The sequence below is a fragment of the Ambystoma mexicanum genome, chromosome 5p (assembly GCF_040938575.1).
Source record: "Ambystoma mexicanum isolate Mex_15411 chromosome 5p, UKY_AmexF1_1, whole genome shotgun sequence".
Classification (NCBI taxonomy): Eukaryota; Metazoa; Chordata; class Amphibia; order Caudata; family Ambystomatidae; genus Ambystoma; species Ambystoma mexicanum.
This window is the reverse complement of record NC_090930.1, coordinates 1,196,189,560-1,196,212,268: the sequence shown is the minus strand read 5'-3', so window position 1 is coordinate 1,196,212,268 and position 22,709 is coordinate 1,196,189,560. Positions and strand designations below refer to the sequence as shown.

General features: G+C 44.0%; 1 protein-coding gene across 5 annotated transcripts in view; it reads left to right on the top strand.

Annotated features, from left to right (window-relative positions):
* The window catches only part of RNF152 (ring finger protein 152), a 902,175-nt gene that overhangs the window by 303,351 nt on the left and 576,115 nt on the right, over positions 1-22,709 (top strand). For all 5 annotated transcript variants that reach the window (XM_069613656.1, XM_069613659.1, XM_069613657.1 and 2 more), the window contains one exon: positions 2,903-2,993. The gene's annotated coding sequence lies outside the window, so the exon portion shown is untranslated. The remainder of the gene's footprint in view (positions 1-2,902; positions 2,994-22,709) is intronic.

The window sequence follows — 22,709 nt, the reverse complement described above, 5'->3', positions numbered from 1 at the left end:
TTATGTAACACTGGAGGGAATTCATACTGATTTTCAAACATGTAATCCCCTCTTGGTATGGTCTCAGTGAAATATATGGGAACCATGCTTTGGATTCAGGGCTATCAGTTTGAAAGGGCACTGCACAGTGTTCCCAGAATGTGTATTTGGGCCACAGGATGGGCTCACATTTGACAAGTAAAAAGGCATTGTAATATCGCACATAAAACACATGGGGGCATTTCGTGGAGATCCTCCACATCATCAAACGCATCAAATAATGCATTTTGCGCAAATGTCTGTAGCCTAGTTCTTAACAGTTCTCTGTTCTGGACACAGGATTACTGGGTGCAACAGTCTGGATTCATCAATCACAGAAAAGGTGTGAGCTTGCAGCTGGGCCATTAAATGTTTTAAACAATTGCATCCACACATGACCCATAGTTAGAGGAAACATTTGTATTGAGGCTGGAGTTCCCGACTCTTGGAGCTTTCTTTTCTCTAACATGCGTGAAGAACTCAACGGCTTTAGAGCAACTTCTTTGCTTGCAGGTGGAGTGGAAACCTTGCTCAGAAAATGACCGGAAGTCAGTGAGATGAACAACAAAGTGAGGGTGAGCCACAGTAGGAGAAAATACATTACCAGCATTTTATAACCCTGTTTCCGAAAGTCTGTCCAATAGAATTCTTTCATTACTTTAGCAGCTAGAAAGGCTTTCTGTTTCCAAATTGGCAGACCTGCAGTACTTCCCTGAATTGTGGACGTGTAGTCAAGGGTGGCATATTCTTCCTGATCTTGAATGCCTATCACCATCTTTTGACAGATCTCCATCTCTTCATCTTCTGCAGGCTCCGCACTTGGAAGAGGAGGATTGCGTGGAAACATCACAGTAACCATATGGAGAGGGTTTCAGGTGATCCACAGAAACTTGCCTTGTACCTCTCTTGGGTGGTAATGCGGGTAGGACAGCAGTTCTGGAAGCTTTAACTCTGATTGCTTGCACTGCTGGTCTGTAAAACGGGCCAAATGGAGTTATATCATGGATCTTCTCCAAGACCCAATCTCCTGCTTTGAGAATGTTCTCAGGACTGGCCTCAGCAGCTTCCATCTGGAGGGATTCCCTCAGTAGCGTTGTCGCCAGTAGTTGCTTGTGCCTGGAGAGGGGGCTGGGAACAGTATGCAGATCAGGCATAAACATCTTTCTCCCAAACAAGAGTTCAAATGGAGTCTTACCGTTGCATAGAGACTGGTGTGGTACATTTTTAATCTCCTGATCGCTAAGGGCACATGGTCTACCCAGTTACCTTCAAGTGACCGAATGCCCTTAGTCAGGCACACTTTTATGGAATGATTGTCTCTCTCTACAATCCCGTTCGTTTCAGCTCGGAAAGGATGGGAAAAGTGCAACTCTGTTCCCCATGCCTCTAATGCCTTCTTCAGAGCCCGCCCCAATAAAGCTGGACCATTGTCAGCATGGAACGCTTAAGTTGCCGTCATCGCTACCACACCTCAAGTGCCTGTATGACTGATTTGCAGTCTGCTTTCTTTTGAGGAATCATCCAGGTGAACCTAGTGCAAGAATCCAATATTACTAGAATGTACTTTTACGTATTTATTGCTGCTAGTGGGCCTATATGATCCATATATTGATCTCAAGATCTTTTCTTCCTTTCTTAAAGGAATCTCCTTAGGTTTTTTGCTGTGGTCCACAGTTGTCTTCAAGCATGTATCACAGTTTGCTATATATATTTTCACTTGTTGTCGTAGCCCTGGCCACCAGTAACGGTCAAGGAGTAGCTGTGCAGTTGCACTTACTCCAAAATGAGCAGATGCAAGTCCAGTGTGCGTGGCTGCAATCAGCCTTTCCCTGTGCACTCTATTAGGGATTAATCTTTGAATAGGATCCCCTCGTTTCATAGGAATGGTGACTATTGCTTTATTTTCAATGTCATATACATAATTACTAGGGAAACATTTTGGCCTAGGTACAATACCTAAACAAGCCTCTTTTATTTCCTTATCCATTGCAGTCGCTGAGTGAGTTATGGCAGCTATCCTCTTTCTCACTGTGTGCTCTTTGTCATATTTATCTGCCAATGCATTGCATGTGCTATGAATGTTCCCTTTTAGTATGTGCTCTTGTGTGCATCACCCATTGCAAAGGGCAAGCCTGTTTAAGATCCCAAACCTGCTTCCAGATTTGCCTAGAAGCAATAGTTTTATGCCTAATGTCTCTGAAGTAATTTTGAATCCACCAATGCAAATCAGTGTAAACCCTGACAATGTAATCTGAGACTACTAGTGTGGGCTTCCCTGCATCTGCTTGGCACAATGCAAGCAGTAATCCATGCAATTCAGTAGTCTGGGCAGACATGTCTCCCAGATGCTTTGTTGCAAAATCAGTGTGTATAAATGCTTCTTTATGTGAAAAATGTCCTAGAACTGCTCCACAGTTGTCAGAATATTTGGAACGTGTCCCTACTGCCGGTATCGCTGAACCATCGCAGTAAATTACTTGAAAAAATCAAACAATGGTATTTCAGGCCGTGAGGTGTCGGGCTCTTTGTCCATTGTCCAAGTCAATCCACTTATTCTTTGCAATTCTGCCTTTATAATGGTACATCACATCTGGAGCATGTTGAGATGCTGACCATTGAATCCATATAGCATGTAATGCCTTTGCATTGGGCATGCTAGCGTTTGTGGCAGCCTCAAGTTGAGCTAAAGGTTGTTAATGTGTATAGTGAACTGAAGCCATGATGTTCTCCTCAGGTGTAAATGTTAACTCAGGTGTGGAATATACATGTGACTTATATGCAATTGGTTTAGTCTTCCCTAGATTGCACACTGTGTATGTGAAAGCATTATCTCCCACCAACAGTTTTATCTCTAAGTCTTTGTCTGTATCTCTGTTCTGCAAAGGAGCGTGGTGGGTGGTCGTATCCTGGCGCACTTCTCAAGAAAATCTGCTGACAAGCCTCTGCCCTCATCTGAAAGAGTGAATCCTAGAAAGGTAACCTCACGATGAGCTATTTGTGATTTTTTTTTTAAGTTAATCAGGTATCCCTTTGCAGCCAATGTGTGAAAGACTCTTTCTACTTGTTGCAAGTGTTCACTGAGATTCTCATGGGTGATGCAGATATCATTTACATATTGCCTACAGTTAGGAATGTCTGCAAGTAAACTCTGTATTCTACTTGAGAATGTGCTAGGTGAATTATTATACCCCTGCATTATTCTAGTGTATTGGAAATGTGTTTCCTTAAATGTGAATGCAGTGTATTTCTGGCTCTCTACACTTAAGGGTTGTGTGAAATACCCATTGCCTAGATCAAGGTTTGTTTTATGTTTACATCTATGCAAGTTGGCTAGCAATCCAGAACTGTGGTGTTCTGGACTGCCTCTGTCTTACAATGTGCATTCAAAATTCGAAAATCCACAATAAAATGGTAAGTACCATCAGGTTTTAACACTGGGAGCACTGGACTATTATGTGGGCTAGCTTGCTTTATAATCACCCCCTGATCCATTAGCTGGCTACTGTGGTTTGCATGTGGGCAACTGCCTGTGGTTTACCTGGATACTGCCTCTGTGGCAGGGGTGGTTTCAGTACTGGCATCACATGCTCTGGACATTACTTATCATGCCCTACATGATTTTTAAACCACTGCACTGCTGACCAGTTTCTTGCATATTTTTGCATTAGGTCCCCACTCACTTGAAAAAGCAGGCATTACCACTTCTTTACCTCTCAGCGCTTGTTGCACGTATAATGGTGGCCAATCTTGAAATGCTAACAGTCCTTTATATTGGATGTGTAACTGTGGCCAAAATAGTGCTTCAATCTTTTTGGGGTGTTTGCCTTCCGCTGAATGGTTACAAAATACACTTCATTATGTGCTAATGTCTGCCCAGTGGGTGTAGTGATTTGCGCATTTCTGTTTGCCCTTGTGGGCTCCAATAGTGCCTTGTGGCTACTTTCAAATACGGAAATTTCAGACCGAAGTCTAATAGGACCTCGATCCAATCCGTGCATCGCTTAGTCTTGGGAACGATTCGATGAGTGCGTGGACACTGCATTCTGTGAAACCTGTAGGGCTGCTGTTTGTTTTTTCTCAACCTTCACATCCTTCCCCTCAACTTTAGAACAGTCTGACGTCCTTGCCTGCGGGGAAGGAGAGAGACCCTCTTCAGTGTATTTTTGCGAACTCTTCATGTGTTTCCAATCTAGGTATGAAATAGGTGTGCCCCCCAGGCTTACCCCATGACCCCTGTAAGTCCCTTGCCAATGCATGGCCTGCCTATCTCCTGCAGCTTTCCCATTCTTTGGCTCATGTTCAGGATATTTGTCTTCCTCTATTGGCGATAACTGTCACCTCTGTGTTTTGTTGCCCTTCTTACCATGGAACGATCCTCGTCCTTTTGAGGGCCTCACTTCGTGGTCTGTTTCCTTATCTGGCTTAACATCTTTGTTAGCTTTTTTTCTGTGTCTCTGCAGGTCTCCTCCCTAAGTGATCCCTGCCTAGCGATTGATAAGTGAATGTCACTATGTCCCCAAATTGTTCCATTTTTTTTCTTGTTCATTCAATTGAGACAATTTGCTATGGACTTCTAACCTTACAGGCTCTCCTTTTAATAAGGGTAGAATTATTCTCTCAACCATTTGATTATTATTCGATGCTATGAACAGGCCTAAATTCATGGCGGCGGCAGCGCCTTGTGTTCCCATGATGTCTGCTAATATCAGTGCTAGCGATGTGATGGACAGTGTGCCTACCAGCTATAAATTGAAATCTAGCTGTCACAGCTCGCTAAAGGCGGTGTGCAGCCAGATGGAAGGAACGTTGCTAATGCCCTATGCCTGTGGGGCATTTTGAGGGTAGGCTGATTTCAGTTGTCCTAGTTTCTCTGAATACCACTTGAGTATTTCTTCATTTCTGGACGGGCAGGACCCTAATACAATTCTCAATGTCTGTAGCTGTACCCCACCTGCATCCAGCTGTCCCTGAGGCTGCTGAGCAGGTGCTACACCCAGCTGTGCCGCATATTGTAGCGCAATATTGCGCACTGTGTCAAAATGGGTGGCTAGCAATTGGTACTCAGTCTGCAAATATGGGCCTCCACGGTTTGGATGAAACCGGGCTAAGAATTCTAGTGAAAGATTGGGTGTGGCTAACGGTCCATGCCTTGCAAACTAGATTACCTCCAAACCAGTTGACATGATTTGTAAGTGTTAAAGACCATTCGGAAAACTGGTATGGGCGATACTGGATGTTGTTTAAATCTCCTTTCACCAGGAGAGTTGCATATACATTATTTGTCTTGTTGGCTGGGGTTTTTAAGTAAGTAAAAAGTGATTCTGCTGGCAATCCACCTAATTGTGCTACTGCTACTGTGAAGTTGGTATTCACTGTTTGGCAGTGCGCTGATCAAAGCCACTCATACAGCGCCAATGGGAATATTATCTATGTCTTAGCTCTTGCATTATCTGAAATGTCGTCAGGGCGAGTATGATAGTTAATTTCACATCCTTACTGTTCATGGCCTGTAAGAATGGCATTGTATTTTCCCTTGTTCCCTCCCTTGCCTTGAAGCGCTTTGAAACACATTGTGTATATGCGCTATATAAATCAACTATCATATCATTGATTTCCTAGTGAGCCATCTTCTGTACTTTCTCTAACCTCTTCTATTTAAAAAAAAGCTTTTTAGATAAAAATGTTGCCCTGTCCTTTTCTCGTGAGTGGGACATGAGGGTATTTTAACTGTTAGTAATGCTATGGTAATTCTAAGACGTCCCATCTGTTACGGGTGCCACCTGACTTGCCTGTGGTCAAGCTTGATTCCTGCCCCCTCCCTCCACCTCAGTTGAGGCTGTGGGAAGTGGACATGGAATCAGTATTCATGTTTAATGATAATAAGCACGCCATAATGTGACCTAGCGCATAGGACACCCTTCCTGAGTGTTTGTGCCCACTGCTGTAATTTAACCAATGAAGCCAGGAAATTTGTGATGTTCTTTGAACTCAAAGAGACACCATTCTAAAGCATTACTCAGAAATATGACATTGAGGGTAGTAGGTTCATATATTTTTAATATCACACCTATCTTCTACAAGCTCTAATTTGCATTGCACAAGCCATAACAGAAACAACTATAACATAGCACATTACCATACATGTGAAAATAACTGCTATGTGAGCGAAGAGCTTGGTTTACATTAATAGAGAAAAGAACAAGTGATCATTTTAGTTCATGCACACAGCCAGACTCCACATTTAACTCACGCTTTAGGAAAAGATGTGCTGCACACCACCCGACCACGCCTTCCTGTCCAGCTGGGCGTGCTTATCTTTCTCTCTCGCCTCGGCTCTGAGATCTGTGACTGATCGCTCTCCGGACCCCAAGACCTGAGTCTGCTGATTGCTGTTCGAATCTTCTTTCCCCTTAATCCAGGTAGAGTTTTATATGTAATACAGGAATCAGACCTATGTGTCACATCCGCTCTTTGTGAGGTTAAAGCTTGCCACTTAGTGTTCCCTTGTCTGTTGAACATACAACATTCCTATGTGCAAACTTATGAGAGACAGGTGTTGTCTGTGTCCACTGGTTGTCTCTACTATAGTAACTGGGCTTCCATTCAGTGAACGGGTATAGCGTGTCAATTGCTTCCACACAACTTCAAACTCCATTATATTAACTGGGCTTCTGAAGGGGTAAGGCATGTCACTTGCTTCCACACACTCTTAACTGTGCGCGTGTATTTTGGTGCTTCCTTTCCTTCAACTGCTTATCAGAGCTAAATGGTGTAAAAAGCATCTCCTGACCTTGCTACTTGCCCTTTAAGATAGGAAGTTGCCATTTGCGGTTAGGTTTCTCTGCTGGAGGGGAAAGCTACGACTTCCTGCCCTCTTGCAATTTACATGTTCTACAGCACGTCTGCCTGTGCTCCTTGTCAAAAACACGTATTATTTGGAAGCATGTGCATTATATTCAACTAATATTTGCCGCCACTGGCTATTGACTGTTTCATCTGTAAAGGGCTTGATGTGTGACCAACTGTCTTAGCAGGCTCCTTGTCCATAATCCGTAATCCATAACACTTCTTTAAGGATAGAGTGGTCCTTAAGGTTAACCTACATTTTTACCAAAAATTGTGTCGGAATTTAATTTAACTAAAAAAATCATGCTACCTTCTTTTTATCCTCCACCTCATCCTTGAAATAAGAGGAGAGGTTACAAAGGCTTGACCCAAGATGTGCACTTAGCTTCTACATTTCCAGGATGTCTAAAGTAAGACAAGATGATCAACTTTTTGTTGGTTACACAGGCCATAAAATGGGTATTGCGGTCTCTAAACAAACCTTATCCAGGTGGATCATTTTAGGAATCTCTGAATGCTACCAATTAGCTGGAAACGATCCTCCTGGGGGTATCGGAGCATATTTGACCAGGGGCATGGCTACTTCCTCTGCCTTACATAGGGGAGTCCCAATTTGGGATATTTTTGCGGCAGCCACCTGGTCCTTTGTCCACACATTCACCAAGCATTATAGTCTGGACTCTTCTCCAGCATTGAATCTTTCATGGATTCACATGCTTAGAATATTCCCCGTCGTCAAGCTGGGAACCCTCGGTATATTTATTAAACGTTTTCCATTGGAAAAAACTCGACACTACTGCGTCCTATCTACGTCCTTTTGGGCCGCTTACGCATGACACAATAGGACATATGGTATAAATAGCCCCTCCCCCGCAGCTCCCTGCTGTCATGACCCGGCGAAATTGCCCCTTCTGGACCTCATGGTCATTGTCACGAAGGGCTTGTACTCCTTGTTCCTCCCAACATGGCCGTACCAAGCTCTGTGCTACGAACTAGCTTTCACGTCGTAGCACGTACTATAAATTGGTCACGCCCTTGCGGGTCCGCGCATCTCAACGCGATCTTCGATAGTGACCCGACGTGTTTGCTCTCTACATTTGCTTCCTTGATCCTCATACTTCCTTCCTTGCCTTTTTTCCTGTTCCTGGACTTCCCCCCTACATTGCTTGTTTATCGCTAATCCTGGACACCCTGGAACCACGAACTTCCCGGAACTCTGAACGCGCTCTGCAACCTGACGAGGCTCGGGCGAGCCTATTCAAGACCCGAACCACCCACAGGAAGAGACCTGCGGCCGAACAAGGGAGATCCCGATCACAGGTGAGACGGGGGGAGATTTACGACACCTTCAGATTTCAATCGTCTCCAAAGTAGTCGAGATCACCTTGTGTTGCTACTCTTTACAAGGTTGAATTTTTCTTTCCCAATGTCTGAGAAGGTGTTGTTCGAAGAAAGTCTACGAAGGAGATGGGCACATGGATTGTCTTTGTTTTCACCCCCATCACTCTGAGTAGCTGTTGGGCGTAGGATAAACCACTACATGAAGGCAACTGTCGGTGCGTGCTATATACCATTGACGTTAACATAGAGACGGAGGCCCTCGAGGGACATAGAGTCGACCGGCATTGATGCGCAGCGAACCCTGCTGGAAAAGAAATTCTGAACAGCAAAAGCAGGTTATGGAGATATCATAAGATGAGGAATACGTGGGAGGAACATCCAGTCGAAAGAACGTTAGCACGGATAAGTAAATTGTTAGTCTTGGCTGGCCTCCCCCAAAGCAACAATGTAGGTCCCACCCAATAAACCCTCTCTTTGATAGCCCTGAGAAGGTTGGCCATATCCTCCAAGGAACAGTAACACTCGGTCAGGGATTTTATAACTGAAATGAGGCCTAGAATTAAGACATGTGTAAGGCCTTCCTGGCAGAGCAAGAGAACCAATGAACATGAACTCTGTAAATTGTTTGAGATTTCTGCCTCTTGTTTTGTGTCCAAATCTAAAAGACACTTGTCAGAATGCACATTTTGCTATCATGTTTCGATAGAATTCCATTACATATTTTCTTTAAGCCATGTGTGATTTCCTGTGCCTAAACGATCCAGCCCGGGAAATCAAAAACGACAATCCTGTGACATAGAAAACTACATGTATTTTCTAGGACTTAAGATTTCAATGCATTCTCACATATATATATGTACTTAGAGTTTTTGCATTAGAGAGTTGAAATAATATGCCTGAATCAGGTGAATAACTTAATTCTAAACTGCCGAGAAACAGAAATGGAAATACTTTGCCTCTTTACATGTCAGTGCATGGCTTAGCCCAGAAATTCAAAATAAGATACACAAAGAGTACATGGCACTACCATCCGGTTGGAACCAGTTAGAAAGTTAGGAGATGTCATGGTCCAGCCACATGGCTTTTAGGACCACTTTTAAAATGCTCCTTTATTGTATGCAAGACATGTTTCAAAGCAGACAAACTCTATACATTTACGTCAGGCCCTCATTTATGAACGCAAGGCTTCAATTTCAAAGCGAATCTGTAACCCAGTCCATCATCTATCAATGTCAAAGATAATCACCTATGAGAGGTCAACTGAAGAGGGGAAATCACATGCAGATGCACTGCGAAGAGACATCTGCCTTGGATTAGTAAAGGTCAAAGTTCATTCAGAATACGCACACCAAGTGAATTCATTGGCTTTGGATAGTGGTGACATAGAAAGGGAATATTTAGGCTATGTATCATCTCTGCCCTCTGGCAGAGAACTGCTATAGTTGCCCACCAAAGAAATGCATGCATTTAACATGAAGAGGAATATACTTAAAATGTGTAAAAACGATTCTAAGCGGTGCAGCACCATGCCGCATCCGATCTACTTGAAATTTGGACAGTTTGCAGATAAGAGTAGTACCTATCAGATTATGTAAAATAGACTAGGGCATCTCCATTTTTCAAATTGCCTGTAAATGTGTAAAATGTGTCAAATTCTATTGCACAATATCACAGAATCTCAAAATATAGGTTTTGACCAAGTTAGCAATGATGAAGCAGAAATTTGAGTAAAACACATTAGTATTTCTTCAGAAAGAGTACAGCATCCCTCCCACCTTTTTAGTCTGGTGGATGGAAAACAACACCACTGACAAATCAGGAGTTGTATTAGGAAGTATACAACTGCATATGCATATAATGGAGGCAGGAGGCTGTATTGGGAGATGAGATTGAGAATATGAACAAACTGGAGATTGGAGAGCAGAAGGACTAACTTACTAAAAGGAAAGAACTGTCCATTGAGGGGATTACGTCATTCCATGAAAGGAAGACCATTTTGCGCATGGCGATTGATTTCAAAATGAGCCGCCGAGGGTTTACTTTAGGAATGGCCCTCCCGAAAACCAGAAGTTGCATCTTAAAAGGTAAATTAAAAGAAGCCTCTCCTAATTCCCTAAATCGTCCAATGTGATGGTGGAAAATTCCAAATGTTCTGTGTGATGTGTATATATGAAAATCTAATCTGAAAGCATTTTGGCTGCCACTGACTTTGTAAATGTAAGTATTATTTGCAAATACAGTTGGTGGTTGAAGCTGGTGTTGAGTTGTTTAGATCATAGTGGAATCATGACCCACTATAGCTTAGGAGGCATCATGCAGTTAATGCTGCTGCTGGAGACCATAGTAAAGACTGGATGGGATGCAACAAAATATATGCTGAAAGGAAGAATTCTATCGATTAAGTACTGTGGGAAGTGCAAAATGTTCTTTATTGCCCTTTCTTTTAATCTATAGGCAGAGTCAAGTCTAATATGTGAGGGGGAAAAGGGTTTTCAAATACGCATCTGTTACTGGAAAACAGGGCATCTCCAGCCCAAAGCATTAGAAGTAGTCCCTTTTAAAATTGTGCATGCATCTGGATAGAGACAAATACATGCATGTGCAGGGAAAGTATGCGGGGGTGGGGGAAGACATTCTCTCTCTCTCTCTCTCTGTCTCTGTCTCTCTCTGTCTCTCTCTGTCTCTCTCTGTGTCTCTCTGTCTCTCTTTCTCTCATTCTCTCGTTCTCTCTTTCTCTTTCTGTTTCTCTTTTTCTCTCCCGTATTCACGTTTGATTGGGATCACCTCTGGTTTGGTAGTATTGGGGGGTTGTGTGAAACTGTATTCACTAATCCTGCAGAGCATCAGTAATTTCATCACAGTGTGTACCCAGGAAAGCATCCTTCAATGTACACAGCTTTAGGGACTTTAATTCCCCCATCACACTATTTAATCCGCGTTGGCAGCTGTTCCCATTGGTTAGCATTCTTCCTGGACTCCAGCCAGGCGACATAATTTTGCTTGAGAAACAACTTTAGGTTCCCCCTATTGCACTAATGGTTCTCTGTGGGTAGGGATCCCACCCCCACCTAGTACTTCACTGGCTTCAGTAATTGTAACCACCAGTTAAGGATAACCTTTCTTGGCTTGAGCCACAGGCTCTTCTTAGCTTCTCACTGTTACAAATCTTCTTTTCCGTTCTGGTGACTTTGCAACTACCACCAGGGTCTGGGCTAGAGCCCCAAGGAGGCAGTTTCCTTTCTACTTCTCTATAGTATCCTCCGCTTGTAACAAGCTTCTTGGTCAAGGCCCCCTGCAGGCATCATCCACCGTTAGTCAAAGCACGTTTCAACTCTCAGTTTGGCTTCTTTGGCTTGGTCACCACCTGCTCTCTCACTCTGCTTCTCCTGCTCCTCTCTACCACAGTACCAACTATCTGGAATGCCATCCGAACTCCTACACAGACTAGTGATTTGTGTTTCATTTTTTAATTGTGCCTTGGGCTCTATTTATTCCAATGACAGTTCCGATTGGTGGGTCAGCTTCCCCATTAGCCTTTGGGTATTGTGAGGAGTCAGTAATGCAAGGCGGACAACTGCTTGTAGTTTTCTCAAGATTAAACTTTTTTCTTTTTTATAAAGTTCCAAATACTTGCTCACTTGTCCTGCTCTATCGGGGAATTTCCTACCTGGTCTAAAGACAAAGGGAATAACTTTTAACATAGTCAAACTGTCCCTCACACTAAAAAACAAAACATTCAAAGGTAATCATAAACAACATAAAGAATAAACAACAATAAAACAATATTTGGATGTCTTTCCCATGGTTTCCTAAAGTCAATTTTCCAAATGTTCAAAAGGAAGGAAAAGTCTTATACCTGTTATTCGAAGTTCTATGTCAAAACAAAAGTTCATCAAACAAAAATCCACTAGAAACAATTTTTCAGCTTTCCGTTGAAAAGATCCCCTTCCAATTCCAGCCAAGAAAAAAGCACCAGTGGTAATCCTGGATATCTTCTTTCCAAGATTGTTTGATACAGTTTAAAGAATAGGTTAACAACTTCTTCTGCATCTTCACAATTGGTTAGGATCTCCATTATATTTAGTATAATTGTCAAGATGTTTCTCTTTGGGTTGTTGCTTTCTTCTTGACAACCACCCTTCTATTACAGAATCCTCTGTTCCACAATATGCCACTACTTCAACCAACTTAATTGTGTCATCCACGGAGTGTGTTATACATCACCACAGTTCATGTATTTCTGCTTTGACTTTATACTTCAGAATTATAAGGCGTATGAAGACAAAAGACCTCGACCTCTTCAGGTACCCAAGACACTCTTCTTTCCTATACTCCAAGAAAAGGGCAGCCTCTTTCCCTCTGCTGTCTGCCTTACTACCACAAGTATAACTTGCCTCTTCTCCAAGACTGACTTTCTCTCAACTTCAGCAGTCTTTAGCATTACAGATTGTCTTAATCTTCTTTCCAAGCATCGAATTCCCTTCCCCAGCTTTGTTTACACCTTTGTGGTTCCAGTAACTAGCCAGCAGCTTTATTTTCACTCTTCCAGCTTCAGGGCACAATGCCCCACTTGTATCGGAGGACACAGGACCTTTAACAACCTTGCAGCTCAGGTGAACAGATCTAAATATGACTTGTTTCACCATGGAAAGGGTTTGCTTCTTGGCTTGGGTATTGCTTGTTCTCCTCTTCAGTACAATAACTTCTGGATTTAAAGAATAAATGTTTAGAATTCTACAAGGTTTAGGCACACACAATCACTCTTTAAGATAGATCTTTAACCTTAAAGGGTTGCAAGTGATTGTATTTCCATGTAATATCGTGGAGAGAATTTCAAACTCCTATTGGAAAATACAACTGGTCAAATGCAACCTTCCTTTGATGCTGCATTCACTTGTAACTCTTGTGAAAGTCAACTTTAGCTTTTCGGAATAATATCTAGCATGCGTTCCCTTCTTAATTACGGACACGTGACCACTCTGTCAACAGTAAATTGTTCAACATGGAAATGGGATACTTTTCTTCTTACTTGAACACTACGGCTTAAAGATTTAGCGCGCGTGTTACATTTACATTGTCAGAAAGGAATTTCACGACGATGAACAGTTTATATTCAGTTTTGAATTTACACAAGTTACTTTCGAGCTGGTAAGTTTTCCAACTTTATCAGTTTCTGCTACTGCTTTGGGCACACTTGGGACCCACACCCTTCTGCAGCACTGTTGTCTCTGGTCCGGCCACTCCAATTGGGAGTCTCCTTCACTCCTCTGTCCCTCGGCTTGCTTTCTGCTATGGGCCTTGGGCTTCAGCATGGTCACGGCTCTGCAATCGCATCCACTAGGCGCACATGGGGAAAACTCCCCTCTCAGCACATCTTTCCCGGTGCAGGCCCCAGCCATGCAGGTTTTGAGAACACAGGACTGTCTCAGAACTTGCAGGTGAAATCCGATGTCTCCACATTCCGGCGTCCTTTCTGTGATCATACTTCCTCGTGAATTGCCAGCCTCATGCTCTTCTACTACTACTACTACTGCCAGACTTCCAACTCCTGCAACATCTCTTTCCTTCTCTCCTCTCCTGCTGCAGCCTTTTATGCCTCTCAGGTTTGGCAATTGGCTTCAGGTGTGAGCCGTTAGTTTCAATTGCCAGACCCTGGCAAAGGCTGTTAGGCCTAATTGCCTGACTACTACATCTACATGCCTCTTCAGCCCTCTTATTCGACTCAGTCCATGTAGGACATGGACATTCTGGGACATGTAGTTTACTCCATCAAAGTTGGGTTTTTCAACTTCTTGAATAATTGTAAGGGTAGATTTAATTCCCTTAGTAAATTTAACAGAGGGGCTGTAGGTTTTAACTTTGCTAGAGGAAGATGGTTTAGCGAAGACAACATTTCTGACATTCCTTGTAGTGCACCCTTGGTATTGAGGAGGCATTTGATTTTAGGACCAGAAAAGATTCTTTCTTTTGGAACAATATACTTTGGTGATACAAGCTTAGTGTTTACCACTTTAGATTTAATAAGAGTTTTTGAGACCTTAAAATGACAATAAGCCATGACCTCTTCAAGCACAGCGGTAAGAATCTCCCTGTTAGAGAAAAATACTGTGTCTCATCCCATGGAATCTCCTCACTACCCTAGCCCTGTCTCCAGCCAGGTGATCCTCCCGCAGTACACCACCCCCAGGGTTGGGATCAGGAAGCGTCTGCCTGCCCCTGGCCACCTGGGCGGAGACTTTAGGTAGGGCTTCAGTGGGGGATCTGTAGGATTCCTCACAATATTCTAATGAAGGCTATGGGTTTCCAGCAATTCCACATGTGTGGGTGCGTGCCTTTACCCCACTTTTTGCCAAATGTTGGGTCTCTTTCAATAATTCATTTTGGGTCCATCTTCTTTTCCCCTGTGGTTGGAGGGCTAAAATATGGTGTCTGATAACTTGGGCCCAGGCTTAGGCATTCTGGTGGCCGAGCAGCCTCATATTCTGGCTGCCTGTGCTTTGAGGGATTTCAGTCCCTCAATGAAACAAAGTTCACACTATGTGTGGATGTGCTGCCTGTGTTTCATGCCTCTTGAATTCTTGCTCTGCTTTGGGTTCTAGGCCACGATCCACTATTGTGCTTGCTGCTCGAGTCGTGCTGAACCAGGAATGCCACTCTGTGAGGAGACTTGCTGATGGAACCTGCAGCGAACTGGCAACTTCCCATTTATATGGCATTCTGTATAAACCTATTCTGAGGCCAATTATCTCAGGGTTTCTATTCCCCGTACTTCAGTGCAATTTAATGTTAGTTGTAAAGACAAAAGCAAAATTGATTCATCATTTACTAATCAGACATAAAGTATTGACACATTTTTACTTGACATTGTATTGAACACTTATCAACATGCTACACTAATTTGTAGCATGTTGACAAGGGATTTTTGGGAATAAGGGACCTTTGGAATTTTGTGATCCGCTATAGTGAAGGTACATTTAGCTCTATAGAAATGCAATGGTGTGGGCATTTGAGTGGTCAGCAATGAGAGGTGGACACAGTTCTGCAATGTTCTCAACATTAGCCACATTTATATTGAAGAAAATGGGTTTGGAAAAGGCCAAAATGTCCATACCTATGAAACTAAAGTAAGTTGACCTTGTGTTCAAAATACATCTGACCTTCACAGTGACATACAAAATCAAAAGGTACAATATAATTTCTGTTGTCACTTCAACCAGGTTGTGCAAAATTATATATTTATATATATATATATATATATATATATATCAATGAAAAAAATGTTGTTGAAGGAACGTTATGGTGACAAGTAAAACCGAAAAACCTCAGAAATTCACCAATTATAGTAAACTAAGCAAACATAACTCGCGCCACCACCGTGCACTGCAAAGACGAACACCCAGAACATCAAAGATGACATCACAAATGTCATTGATGACATCATAGGGAACTCCTCTACTGAAATATCCAATTTCAATAAAGACTTAATAGGACAAAAAACTGCTTTTCAACACAACATTGAATTTCCCGGTATACTCCCCTGCCAGGAATATCCCCCTTTTGGCTCGCATATATCCCCTAGAGTACTCTCCTGCCAGGTATCTCTTTCCAAAAGGTTCAACTGAAGCTGGATAATTCTGGTTTACTCTCCTGCCAGGAATATCCCCTTTTAGGCTCACACAGATCCCCTGGTTTACTCTCCTGCCAGGTATCTCTTTCCAAAAAGGTTCACTACATGATGCGGTTATCAGGTCTCGCTGCAACATTCATATTTCTCTTAAATATCACACAAATTTACTTCCTCAGCAGCATAACTTTGTTGACTTCAAGTAGTACTTGCACCAATTTCACCCATACTGACATCCCCTGTATGAGGGTTTGTTCAAGCTCTTTCTGTCAACTTACAATGGCTCTTGGTTCTTGTCAGTGCTTGTTCCAGATTTCCCCCAACTGACATCTCATGTCATGTTAATTGAACACCTTTTGCCTCTTTGTTTATCTTACAATGTCTTTTGGCTTATGGCAATGCTGGTTCCAGGTTTCCCACAACCGACTTCTCTTATCAGGGAAATTGTACCATGTTTGCCCTCTTGTTCGCTCTGTAAATCTATTTGGTTGATTTTCAAAACGTTCACTTAATTGTCCATGTGCCTGTTGGAACGCCCGGGGTCACCACTATCAAAGGGCCAAACCACCAGTATTTCCTAGCTTCTCTGACTCGTGGTTCACTGTAGTGGCAGAGCCCAGCCTCTGGTATGACATCCGCAGCTCAACAACCTCCTCTTTCAGGTCTTCTGCCGACTTTGTGGTTCCTCGCTGATACAGTCGCTGCTTTCTGGTTTGACAGCGTCGTGGACGGTGTCCGCTCATTTGGTCGAAAAAAAAAAAGATTGAATGACCATTTGGTCGAAACCAAATGGTCGAAAAAAAAATGGTCGGTTTTTTTTTATTTATTTATTTATATATTTTTGTTCATTTTGTTTGTTTAAAAAAAAATAATATATAAAAAGGGGGGTTGGGGGGGAACCCCCCCCCCCCCCCCCAAACAAAAAATAAATGTCCAAAAAATAAAAAAATCGACCATTTGGTGTCGACCAAATGGTCATTCGACCAAATGACTGGTAACCGTCGTGGACGTCTTGTCTGCAGTAGCCGCTTTCTTTGTTGAACTTACCTGCAGCCCGTCAGTCTCCATTGGTTCTACTGCCACTCCGGTACATCGGGTTGACAAGTGGCAGCCCCTCTCTCCTTCAGCCAGGTTCAGTCCCACACATCTGCTTCTCTCTGCAGCTTTGCTTCCTGCTCCGTGTACTCTGCAGGCCGATCCAACTTCTCCTTCACATTCTCTCACCTGCAAGTGATTTTTGGATTTAAATGTCCCGCGTAATGGATTGAATGAATAACAACTAGACAGCACGTTGCTCTTGGTATTGTTGTTGATCCACAAGGACTCGTTAATCTTCTTCTTCATCACAGTACTAAAAGCTTTCTGGGAATTGAAGTCCAAAATATTTTCATAGTGATTCGAGTTTTAGTTGAACACTTTTTTGTCTACATAACAATCATCATGAACATAAGATGTCAGATGAGTTTTAGAGATGTTATGCACATATGACAAATGAATGAAGTTTTGTTGAAGATGTTTAACAGAAGTAGGTTTCAAGCCCTTACCATTAAAGGGTTCTGAATAACGACAGCAGGCCATTAAAAACTTTGGGATTAGGGTTTCTTCTTCACAATCAAGGGAAGAATACATAGTCTCTCCTGTTGGAGCCATCACCTCCCCCTGACTGCCATCATCTCCCGTGTGATCTCCCCCTCAGAATTCCAACCCTGAGGTCCGGATAGGTTAGCGGCTGCAAACCCTGGCCACATGGGAGGAGACTTTACGCTGGGGATCAGTGATTAATTTATTTTATAGGGTATTTATAATGTGTCTATACAGCAAATGGTGTTTCAAGGCGCAACACGCCAAGGGGGGGGGGGGGGCAGATGAAGAATAAACAAACAAAAACTGTCCTCCTAGGCCTTGTGTCCTTCGAATCGTGCAAGTGCAATAACAAAAAGAGCAGGCAGGCGAAGAGCGGGGGGGGGGAGTGCCAGTCAGAGTGGAGTGCACTAATGCTGAGGAGGGAAAGGAAGTGCAGGTTGGAGTAGAGAGCATGCAAGTGCTGGGGGGGGCTAAGGGCCCCTGGACTAGGCGAGTGCTAAGTGCACAAGTTCCAGGGGAATGCAGAGAGTGCAGAGGAAAGAGGTCTGCATGCTAAGTGCAAAGAAGGTGCTGGATGGGCTCAATAGGAGTGCAGGTCCAGCCAGGCTAGTTCAGGGGGAGGGAGCCCGGACGGGCAAGGGCAGGTAAGGGGGGGGGGGCAGGGGAGCAAAGGTGCTGGGGTAGAATAAGCGAGGAAAACCTGGTGCCCTGTGTGAATTATAAGGAACCAGGCAGCCAGTGAAATGCGGCATAGGGTAAGATGAGCAGAGGACGGGGAGAGGGAAGGAAGAAGAGAAATGGAGGGTCTTCAGAAGCTTCCAGAACTTAAGCAGATCCAGCTCAAGTTTGAGAGGGGTGGGGAGGCCATTCCAGAGGGAGGCACAAGCCAAAGAGAGAGATCTACCCTCCACTCTCTCTGCTTGGAAATGTGTCTGCTCTGTAGAGAGTTGGAGCCAGAAGACCGAAGGGCTCTAGCTGGGAGGTATTTAAGGAGAGAGAGTTGGATGTAGTGTGGTCCGTCCCAGACTCCAGAAAGCCTTGTGGATGATACAGAGGGTCTTGAACTTGATCCTTGATGCATCCGGGAGCCAGTTGAGAGATTTTAGGGCTGGAAAGATGCAGTCCTTGGGCTTGAGGTCAAAGAGAAGTCTTGCAGTCCTATTCTGGATTAGTTGAGGATTTAAGCAGATTGAGGAAGAGGCTGTTGCAGTAGTGCAGAGTATAGAGGACCAGAGCTCTAGAGACATTGAGTTTCTGAGGGAACATGAGGCAAGGGAGAATGCCTCTGAGGAGGTGCAGCTGAAAGTGGCCCTTCTTGGCAAGGTCAGTGATGTGAGGAGAGAAGGAGAGAGATAGGAATCGAAGATGACACCAATATTTTTTGCCTCACAAGGCCAGAGAGTAGGAGGGGAGGAGGGAGCTGGGGTCCTGGTGAGAAGGATGTCAGTCTGAATGGCATAAAGGCAGAGCTCGTTAGCAGCACATCATGCCTGGATAGCTGTCAGTCTGGAATGAGAGAGGAAGAAGTAGAAGCAGTGGAGGGAAGCTTGAAGGTGAGCTGCATGTCGTTTGCATAACAATGGAACTGAGGAGAGAAGGGAGAGATTAAATCGACTAGAAGGGCAAGGTAGATGTTGAAGAGCCACAGGGAGAGGTTAGAGCCCTGAGGCATGCCACAGGTGGAGAGTGCGGTGAGGGAGAGAAAAGGGCCCAGTTGAACCTGGGATGGTCGTTGAGAGAGGAAGGTGGTCAACCAGTCCAGTGCCAGGTTCATGATGCCAAAGGTAACATGGAGCCGGTTTATAAGGGTGGCATGATTGACCACATCCAACGCAGAGGAAAGGTCAAGTAGGATGTGAACAGAAGGAGAGTTGGAATCGAGATTTGCAAGCAAGTCTTCACTGGTGCTCAGGAGAGTAGTTTCCGTGCCTCTGGCTGCTCTGAAGCTAGACTGGTGTTCGTGGAGGCAACCAACAGATTCAGTGTGGTGGATCAGCTGGGAGATGACCAGTTTCTCTAAGAGTTTGCCCAGGAAGGGGGTAACAGAGATAGGGCGGTAGTTAGCTGGGCAGAAGGGGTCAGCAGAAGGTTTTTTGAGGAGGGGGTGCACAAGGGAGTACTTGAGTAGCGGGAAGGAGCCAGTCAGTGGCAAAGGAGTGATTGCAGAAATACGCCCAGGCTGGAGCAAGGGAGGCGATGTTGTACTTGGTGGTTCTAGAGGAGCAAAGGAGCACCTGTTTTGAAGAGACTTTCATAGAGGGGACTTGTTTAGAGACCTTATCTGGTGATATGGGCGAGAAAAAGGAGAGTAGGAGGAAACGGGAGAGGGGGGCCAAGGAATGCCTGAGAGCGGGTGAGGGAGAAGGGAGGGGTGTAGATGAGTGAGGACAGGATGTCCTTCGTTTTTGTTATGAAGTGAGAGGCCAGTGCAGTGATGACTCAGCAGGATTCATCAAAGCATGTCCTAAATCCCTCTCCTTGCATAAAGTCTGTATTATGAGCCATCACGGGGACCAATGTAGATGCTGAAATACGAGCTAGCAATGATAGGTCCTCACTCGCAGAGTGAGGTTTGAATACAGCTCACAGGTGATATCCAGCAGCTGAAGTGGCAAGGTTTCAACACTTCAGTGCAGGAGTGGGCTCAGCCTATAATGATTCCTTATGGGAATTCAGGGGGAACATATTTCCCTTCAGCACTTATGGGTAATTGCCATCGCAACATTTGGCCTTGTTTTGTAACCTTAAGCAGGGTTGGGCTGTGTAATAAAATTCCCTCGGGCACCAATGGAAAAAGTGGGACAAGATCGCAAATGCCAATTGGATCCCATCTTGACAGACTGTTTTTTGGGTAAAAGGTGTTGCAAATTGTGCATTGTAAAGAATGTGTTCAGTGACACAGGTCAAAATTACTTACTAGCCGCACAATGAGGTAACTCGTCAATCGAGCCCGCTTTGACAAAAAAACGGGCCCTTTTTCTCACGCTGGCACCCTGGGCCTTCGTTCAAGCCGGACCTTAAATGGTATGGGGTATGAAGACATTGACCCCCATGTTTGCTCCGTGGAAAAGGCTAGAGACATAAATGTTTTAGGGGGTTCCTGCTATTTGGTCTGAACTTAATTTACTAACAGTTCAGACTCGTCTGCTCCTTTTTATTGTGAGGTTGCTATGATTTACATATGGCAGTCCTAGTTCACAAGAGCACGCTAGACCTTAAAACAAACCTGGTGGCATGCAGGACAAGAGGGTAGGTCACCAGTAACTCGGGAGGCAACGGTGCAAACATTCTCAGCGAAAGGTCGCTTTAAAGTAGTGTTGCACGCTGGCTAGGTGGACCAGGTCACGCCGCGGCCAGTTTAATTATTCGGTATGACAGCTAAGTGTGGTAGGGCTTCAACAGAGCTCACTTGTTTAAAAAAAAAAAAAAGGGCATTAAAAAGTGAAAGATTAAACCATTAAGGAAAAAAGAAGTGCCAAAGTTCAGTTCTGACAGATATGATTTGCAGTGTGCTTGACAAAACACCGCAGAGATAGCCAGTCACATGCAGTGGCTTGCGACTACAGTAATATTCAATTCCATATTCATAACAAGCGCGTACAATTGCCTTCATTTCATTATTACTGTAAATGCTCTTGTTATTCTGATGTTGCTGATTGCACGGCAGTGGGTTCTTATCAGCAGCAGCCGCGGGAAATCATTGCAGGCAGGAACGCTAGCAGTAGAGCCGCAGCACGTAGATCGGATTATTTTATGCTGACGGTGGCAACCTTCGCTCCAGTCATCCTAACACAGGCGTGCACATCAACAGTGCGCCGGCATTTGCCAAGCCAGCGTTCGCAAGTGTTATTTCCTGGCCTTTACTAGAAACCTGCAAAACCGACATTGACAAAGGCAATATTTTTTGTAGTGAAAAGTGCACTTCAGCGCTGGTAAGAAGGCGTTGAAGTGCAATGGAAAAACAATAGGTTGCCTCATAACACAACGAAAAGCACTTTCCTGATGCACACCTGTCCTTCACTTGATGCCAGGGTCTCTCTGAATTAATTTCAAAGGCACTCTCCACAGCTCACTAGGCATTGCATGGCTTTGGCCTGAATTCTTAATGTGACTGTCTGAACATGTCAGATATCACCCCAAATACTTATACCATCCAATGAAACACGGCACACTGCTGGGTAGAGGCCTGCTTTCGTGAAACACTGGAAAAGGATTCACTTCTCTTTTGAGACCGCTACCCTTCAAAATCCCATTTCTATGCATTCCTTGCGTAGCTGCCCACCTATCCTCCTGGAAATAAATGAAGTATGCTTTCCCCTTGCTCTGCCTCTAAAGGGAATAGCTATGCTCTCCTCGCTGATCTGTATTCGAAGAGGTTGTGTCGATGACTCTCTGCTCAATGGGCATGTGTCACCTTCTCACACCCAGCACTCTGGGATATTTCTGGTACAGGGAGTCCTCGGGTGAGACCCAATGAAAGACCTGTAGGCTAGTCTTATCGACAACTCCACCACACCTCTCTCTACATACGCTCGTTGTAATCCTATTCATTGCTGCTGAGAGTTTACAGGGTGTTTTCCTTTTGGTTCCCCGTCCTCAATTCAGAACTCTATTGGCTACATTTGTAATTCAGCATCAGTGCCTCCTGTTGCTTATGTTACGTTGCTTGATAATTTGTACAGCGCCTACTGCCATTTGTTATGGCTTCAACGCGCTGTAGGTTGAATACCACCGACTTGAGAAAAGGAGCTTCCCGTGCATGCAAATAGTAATGATAATGTAATGAGCTATTTAATTATTGGTAAAGCTGACTAGTACAGTGACATAATACTAGCTATAGAGTGAAGATTGATAAGGCGTGGCATGGATTGCTAAATCAGCTTGACAGCTGGACCACATTTTTCATGGGACTCCGCTGTACTCTATGGGGCGTATCGCTAAAGGTGGGATGGGAACGTGTATACATGAGTAAGGGAAACTGTGTACAGTTTAGGGCCCTTCTATACTTTGCATGCAGAACAGTCGTACAATGAATAATATGCACATTTGTCAGATATGCCAGAGATGCTGTCAATGCATGTTCTGTTTTTTAGGTTATATTTGCGAATGACCACAGCTTTTACATTCAACGACCCACAAGTTCCAGCCATGCATATATAAAGAAAAGAATGTTATTTTTAAGGTATGTTTCACAGGACTCCTGTCCAAACACATGTGCTGGAGTAGAGGGACAGCTGCGAGGCTGACCCATCATGGGTGGTTGTGTCCACGCTGTGGAGACCAGCAGCACCTGGGC